The sequence below is a fragment of the Ornithodoros turicata genome, chromosome 2 (assembly GCF_037126465.1).
Source record: "Ornithodoros turicata isolate Travis chromosome 2, ASM3712646v1, whole genome shotgun sequence".
In the NCBI taxonomy this organism is placed as follows: Eukaryota; Metazoa; Arthropoda; class Arachnida; order Ixodida; family Argasidae; genus Ornithodoros; species Ornithodoros turicata.
The window spans coordinates 59,372,874-59,380,909 of NC_088202.1; positions in this window are offsets into that span (position 1 = coordinate 59,372,874).

An 8,036-nucleotide genomic window follows, 5' to 3' on the forward strand; every position below is an offset into this window, starting at 1 on the left:
ATGACAAAGAGGTATCACATAACTCCACTAAGTATATGTGACCAAAACAAAGCCAACTTCTAGCAGGTCCCTGCTCGGCGAGGTCAGAATTCGGCGTCACCGCGTCAGGGCACACATAATTGAACCCTCACCCGCCAAGGATTAGTACACACAGGGCAAGATCTCTAAATGGAGACTTCCAAGAAGGGCCAATGTCCGGGTCAAGCCCTAGGGACTCAGGAAATTTCCAGTGAACAAGCAAGGTAATGAAAGACGAGACACAAAGTTTGAGAGGGAGATCCAAAATATGTAATTATGTTATTGAGTACAAAATACCATGAAATCCATTTTAAATAGCGTACAAATACACAAAACAAAACGTATTTAGTAGAGTGCCAAAATACCGCTAATTGTATTTAAAAGCCAGTATTTTAAATACTGTACTCCAAATACGTACAGGTCTAGACTGACTATACACACAGGATATCTACACTCACTGCACGCGAATAGCATTCTTATGCAGCTTGCCAGGAAGATGAAGTTGCCACAGAATTAAAAAGGTTCGTCCAGTTCGCTTATGTCCACTGCTTTACCCCGTAGTTCCATGTGTTTCGTGACTCGTGGATCAACTAGCTCAGGAATCATATATCCTACATAAAAGTTCTTAATGTTAGGCAATATTTTTTGCCAGAACGCAAGGTTCCTCTTGATGGTTACAACTTGCAGGTCCGTCGGCGACCACACAGCGAGTTTGCAGTAGCTCCTCTTCGCAATGTTTAGGTGAGCCTGTATTTGATAGAAGTACTTGTATGATTCTGGAAGATATAAGCTGTCGTCTTTCGATATTTTTACGCCGATGGAATGGTTGCGAGCGGTTTCTGCGATGGTCATGTAATTCTGTGCTGTTGCAGGGCATTTTGTTTCGAGGATTCCGTCGCTGTCGATAAGGCGGTCAGGAGTAGTGCATACGTAGGGTATATCAGGGTCGACGAAACGGCCACATTTTTTCACTTCAACGTTCGGGTATCTCGCTTGGAATGCTGATGCTGCGTCTTCCTCATGGTCGATGCCGTACTGACAATCTTTGCTGCGGAACGACTTCGGATACATTATGACCTTCACTAAAGAAGAGTGCTTGAATGTTTTTCTATGTGGGCGACATATACTATGTATTGAGGTTGATGGTATCCCTATCTTTCTGTGTGAGTGCCACAGATCAGACTTGTTCTGTTCTAGTGTAGACTTCTGCAGACTGTCAGCTTCCTGGCTGGTCAACTGTATGCCACGCACAAAGTCTTTGGCTTTCTCAATAAAAATTGTCCTGTCCAGATCTGTTTTTTGAGGCTGTCCTCCATAGTCCTTGTCTCCAACGGTGCTTGCGAATTTGGGTGTTCTCGATATTGGAGCCCTGTCGAACCGCGACGCTGTTTTGCATTTTCGTTCGTTGCGCTTTTGTCTTGATGTTATTAGTTCCTTCAGAGCGGATGATGGACTTTTCGCGACGAACTTGCGCAGATAGAAGTCGTGCCATCTGGCACCTCTCATGTAGTATGCAAGTGCTGCGACGTGACATCTGTTACCGTAACTTTTACCCTTTGCATAGTCAAAGCGTTTGCCACCGACTGTACGCGCCACCATGCTCATGTAGGTCTCAGCGGCAGTACTTGTTGCGTCGAGGAGCAGCATATCGGATCTGTCTGCGAGTTCGTCTATTGCTTTCTGGATTTCAGTCATCATGTTGGATCTCAGAAGAAGATTGCCCTTTTCCGTTCTGCTTTCAAGTTCCACAGCATCGCCTCTCTTGACGGAGCAGTGCTCGCTTGGACAGCCGCTGTGGATACCAAATACGTGGTATGGGCCATTCTTCAGTTGATGGCGCAGGCTACTGACCGCAGCAGGCGATACTGCAGTGTTCTCTTGTGCATGCCGTCTTATTGTTGATCTGGCAAGACCTTTTAGGGCTTTGATGTTAGCAGTAGACAATAGCTTCCTGGCGTCTTTGCCTTCAGCTGTGGCGAATGTTTTAGTATCCTTTGCTAGGTTGTACAGCCGTTTGGTATAGTTTTTTACCATGTGATTGACGCATTCTACCTTTCTCACTGAACGGTCGTAAGGAACCTGTTCCTGGACTTCAACGAAAACACTGCTATATCCGTCTCCAATCAATGTAGTGTACCCAAGACCGTGCATTTCTTCACTTTCTTTGAATCCCTGTACAATAATGTCTCGCTCCATGGACGTTGAAGACGATTTCCAGTTGCAAGAACACGAGTGGGGTATAGAGGCTCCTTATGCTCCGACTCAGCGCGTCGACAAGTTGTGCAGAACTTGTTGCATACTCCGGTGTAGAGAATCTTGCGCGTGTAACGACCGACAATGATAGCCACCCCGCTATTCGCATTGTACCAATGGCCGAAAGATCGATTGCTCCATCTTCCATCTACAATGACTGGGATGTTCCAAAAGCCGTCGGGATCGCGACACTCCTTCCGTTGTTTTTGCAAGCTCAACCTCTTCGGCCGCGGCTCTCTTCATGGAGTCTAATGTCGCTGATTGAAGGTTTTCCCCAACTTTGTTCTCACATTTCTGGTAGAGCTTATGCGAACGGAATGGGAGGCCGACAGATGCTGTTAGTTCTTGCGCCTGCGTGTACCCGATCCCGATGGAAAGGCACCCTCTAACAAAGTCAAGATTTATGCTGTCGTTTGTGACGGTCATTTTTCCGTCCGCACGAAGTGAGTGAAACTGCACAGAGGTGACTTCGAACAACGATACACCAGAGTGGCGATAAGTCCAACTCTGACTTCTTTGTACAACTGTATCTCACCACAAAATAGACAGTTTTGCTGGTGGGTCAAGGCTACATCTCCGTATTCTTTCAGCATCAGTGGCAGGTCAACAACCAAGGCTTCTCTCTTGGTTCCCTTCGTTCTTTCAATCTCAATGTGGCTGGTGTTCGCCTTATGTGTTGATGTGGATGCGCGAACATCTTCCGAGGTGTCGCCTTTTCCAGACGTCGATGCCTCGTCCTGCTGCTGACTTTGTTGCCGTACGTTAGTAGTGCCAGATAGGGAGGGTGAAAGGACCAGGCCGACTGCATCTCAGATTCCTCTGAGCTCATGGGGCCACTTCCGTCGTCAGGTCCGGTTTGAGGATCGACAAGCATCCCCTGCCCTGGTTTCGCGGAGCCGCCTTCATCCCATGATGTAGGAGCGGGTGCTGCATCCTGACCAGGTTCACTGCACGGGCCGAATTTTCAGGCCCGTGCCTGGCCCAGGCACAGCTGCTACGGCCCGTACCCGTCCCGAGCCTGACGTCTTCTATATATTTCCAGCCCTTTCTATATATTTCCAGCCCGCCGGCCCGGGCCCAGCCCGTACCCGATTGGTTCCATGCTCAGGCCCTGTTCCAGCCCGCCTCTGCTCTATCCGTTCTCGAGGTTCGGAGGCGTACTAGATATACTAAAGAGCACAGCGCAGCAAGGAAAAGGACGTAGCTAATTGGTGGAGAGTCAGAAGGTACACTCGAACGCAGCAGCGGCTGTGTTTCTCTGCCGGCAAGCCGCTCTGTGCTTTTGTGTGGGAGAGATTTACTAGACGGATTTCACATGGTACTATACAACAAGCACAACACACACATAACATACACAACACAAGATCAACGATACAGGGCGATGCAAATTGCGGATATTAACAAATGAGAGGCAATGAATGATAAATGATCATGGATGGGAAAAAATATGGATAGTGAAAAAAATATGTACAAAATGTGAATTCGCTTATGACGGGACGCCGGCGATGGTGACGAGACCGCCGACAGCGCGAACAGAAGGGTGATGGCCCCAACAGCGCACAAAACCATCCTCCCCTAGCGCAAACAGTTCCCTCTGGAGGACGCTGACGACGCGAACCCGCAAAGATCTCACAAGCAGGAAGATCGGGACGTCGCGCCTACGCTGCGCCACAGCCTTACATCTGGCACCCCACAAGACCTGGGCCCCACAAGCCGTCACAAGCACACTGTACCGCTGGCTGGCACATATCCGGTCAAGGGGTATTGGGCACATAATGTTTGTATGCCGCCTGACTAGCTGCCAGAATATGCGGGCTATGCGGCATTCGAAGAGCACATGACAGTTGGTCTCTACACTGGCGCAGTATGGGCAGATATTCGTCGGAGTGATGTTCCACACGTGGAGGCGATCACGCGTCGGCTGTATGCTCCACGCAAAACTCCACAGTGTGTCGAACAAGGAAGGAGGGAGCCACGAGCACACAACCCTGCTCCACGCGATGGTGTCCACTTGCCGACGACGGTGGGCCCAGATTGTGCTGCTGCACGCCTCGTCCCATAAAACTGCCTGCGACATATGAGCGGGGCTGGTGGAGTTCGGGTTCACAGGGGGAGTGATCCGAGCTAGCATGCGATGGTAAGCGTGAATGACAGCATGGAACCGCCGTGGTGATCGCGCTGCCGGACGTGACGGTGCAAACGACTCCTGTGAAAGAATGCGCACCAGAGGCCCCATCCAGTACATTAGAAGAACTTGCGTGGGCGATGGCTCTCCACAGATGATTCGCAGAACGGTCTTGAGTGCGATTCCACGATTCATGAGGCCCACGTCCGGCAGGGCTAGGCCCCCTCGAAACACTGGAAGACTAAGGAAAATGCGGGCCACAGGCCTATTGCGCCTCTTCTGCCAAATGAAGGCTAAGATGGTAGTGTGGATCCGCGAGACAACTGAGCGCGGTGCGATCAGCACATGACTCAGATGCCACACGCGTCCACAGAAGACGCTCCGCACGAGGTATGCGCGCTCGAGGTACGTCAAGTTGAATGCGCCGGCAGCCTCGCAGTTCGCGCAAAGTTCTTGCAAAGCGCTCGACCAGTTAGCAGGCGTGGGCCCGGTGCTGTCGAAGAAGACGCCGAGAATTTTTAAGGAAGTAGTGCATGAGAAGGGTAGACACGCGGTGGACATACGGTGACCCAGCGGCAGCAGATGGGTCTTCCGGAGGTTTAGAGCTCCACCTGAGTAAGCAGCGTAGATGTCGTAGACGCGACGCACCTCAGACACCGAAGATGGGTCTCGCAGAAGAAGGGTGACGTCATCTGCATAAGCTGCGACTTTCCAAGATCCAGACGAAGGAAGGGGCAGTCCGCGTATACTGGTGGCCGTATCAATGCTCCACAGAAAAGGGTCGATGGACAATACAAACAGAGCAGGTGACAGCGGACATCCTTGCCGGACTCCCCTGGAGATCCGGAACTCCCCAGAAAAGTGACGCAGCATGTACAGGCAGCTACGGTGGTTGCTATACAGCCGAGCGATGATGTCTCGAATCCACTGAGGGAACTGATACGCTCGTAGTACAGCAAGCAGGTATGAGTGTTCCACACGATCGAAGGCCTTTGCTTGATCGAGAGACAAGAGGCAACCGTCAACTCCGGTGGCGGCAGCGTAATGCAGGGCATCGCGTAATCCTCTGTGCTTGGTGCTTGCTTGCTTGGGAACGCAGCGGCGCGTGGGCGTATGTACATTGTGGTACAAAACAGACTCATCGCAGCTCTATGGCACATGCTTCGGTGTTAGTTCCTGTTTCTTGAACTCTCACGGGAACGAAATATATGTCAGAACACCTAACCTAACCGACCCTCTTGCCGGACTCTCATAAAAACGAAATATGTCGGAACACTTAACCTCACTGGCCCTCGTGCCGGACCCTCACGAGAACGAAATATGTCATCTAACTGACGCTCGTGCAGGACCCCACACCAATCGTCCCCAAATGTGTGTGAGTGCATGCGTGAAATCAAGAACAATTCACGAAATCAGGATGATCACATGTAAGAAAGTGATAGTTCTCAGATGCGAATACCTCATATCCCATACCCAATGGGGAAAAAAAGTAATTCAGGTGTCCAGTCAATTCAAAATTCAGGTGTCCAGTCTCGTGAAATAAGTTCGCGTACACGTCCGACCATGTCTGGCGTTGTCAAGCCCGTACCCGGCCCGGGCCCGGTGGCTGGAGCCCGAGCCCGGCCCGCCTAAAAAACACCAAGCCCGGACCGGACCGGCCCACGGGCCGAGCTTTCGGGTAAGCCGGGGCCCGTGCAGTGCACTAGACCCGCACCGGAGCATCTTGCATTATAAGCAAGTTCCTGAAGCCTGGCTGCAATCGGCTATATGTCGCATTACTACAAACGAAAAAAAACGAAGAAACGGAGAACGCTAATCAGAAAGGTAATTAACGAACTTTTGCTAACTGTGCTTACGGGCTCGCCCTCTGTCATGTGACTTCCGCTGTGGCGTGTGCACCTATGCAAAAAAATCGATTAGTATTAGTTAATAATATAACAATATGTATGGAATAAAAGAGGTCACCCCGTGCATTGTTCTAAAATGCATTGTTGAAAGCAGAGGCTGTCCGCGGGAACAGAACAAATCTCTCGCAGGCGCCTGTTGTTCCTCCATTCTGACCTTTGTGGTTACATATGCGAAGTGGGCTTATTTTTTTCGTCCTCTTCAACCTCCTTAATGAACCATTGATGCGTTTCATTAGCGCAAAAACAGTACGGAAGACCAAGATTACTTCGTGTTCACTCATTTTCCAGTGCACTAGAAAACGTTCACACATTCCGTGAACTTCCCATTCCATCGTCATTCGATTATTACGTGTATGCGTGAGTGTATGTGGCAAGCAAGAAGACTGCTTCGTTTCATCATTTTTTAAAATTTGTTTTGTGTTCCACTATTCTTAAACAGGCACGCACACTCAGAATGAGGTGAGGCGCATGGCACGTGAAATCATTGCGATAATGCGCCGCTGTGCAGCATGTACTGCGTGTCCAGCCATAGTCAGAATGTAGTGGTTGTTTGGTTCCCCAAATTCGCTGTCTCCAACTCGTGGCCAGTAGAAGATAAAGCCGGATACCAACATAGACAGGAGACATGGCCAGCGACTATGTCCCTTCCTAACTTTATCGCTGCTCACCAACTGGGACTGCAGCAGACAGGTAGAGAATCCTGTGCTTTCTCTGTAATACGCCACGCATAGCTACTTGATAGATTTGTACCGCCTAATCCGCATGCTATAAATGTACAAAATTTTGTCACCCAAATTGCGAAGAACGAAAAATCAGACACAAGTTGGTCGCTCGGTTTCGCTCAGTTCCGCCTCCCCAATTAGCGTCCCTCATTCTGTAAGCAAGTCCAAATGGATTATCACTTCAAGCCATTCGCGAAACTGTCAGCAAATCTGCGAAGCGATGAGAAACCAGCCGAGACGATCGAAGCAGCTGAGCCACACGCCACATCTCGAACACGCGCCGCCGCTAAACACAATAAAAGCATCGACAAATATAGCAGCAAACCATACGTGAATCATATCTCAAGGTCAGGCCGAAACCCGCGTGCTCTCGACGGCTCCGCCATTACAAGGAGGAAACCATGACGTCCATAAAGGAGAGCAAGGAGGGTAAAAAGAAAGCAAAGCATAAAAATTTCTCCTGCGCGCCATCTAGTGAAAGAAGAAGACGTCACCAAGCCGGAGCGTTCCCCCTTAACAGTTATTTCTAAAACTATTTGAGATAGGGGATATTCAAAGGTACTGTAAAGCAGCACCGATCAAATCTCATTTAGTGTGTCTATTCGATAGTCTAAGCCACCAGGACAAAAACTGCGCAAGTTTCATTCCAATCGACGGTGCAGTTAATTAGAAAATTACAATTAAAGATTACGGGCAAAAAACACCATAAAATCGGGCACCATAAAATCCGCCCCTGCAATCCACACAACGATCCACATCTGAGGATAAACAGATAAGCGAACTGAAATGAAATGCTGAGCTGTTGAAGAAAATGTGTCAGACGTTCAAGAAGCCATACCGCGTCGGGACTTGTTTGTTCACAGAGGTTCACAGAGGGAGTTTGTTCGTTCGAAAGAGGCCGCGAACAGAAGGAGCGCGCAGGCGCAGCAGAGAAGTAGGGAGAGCTTCCATTGAACAGCGGCCAGTGCTGGGTTACTTCTCAAACACAGGGGTTAACAGGTTAAACTGTGC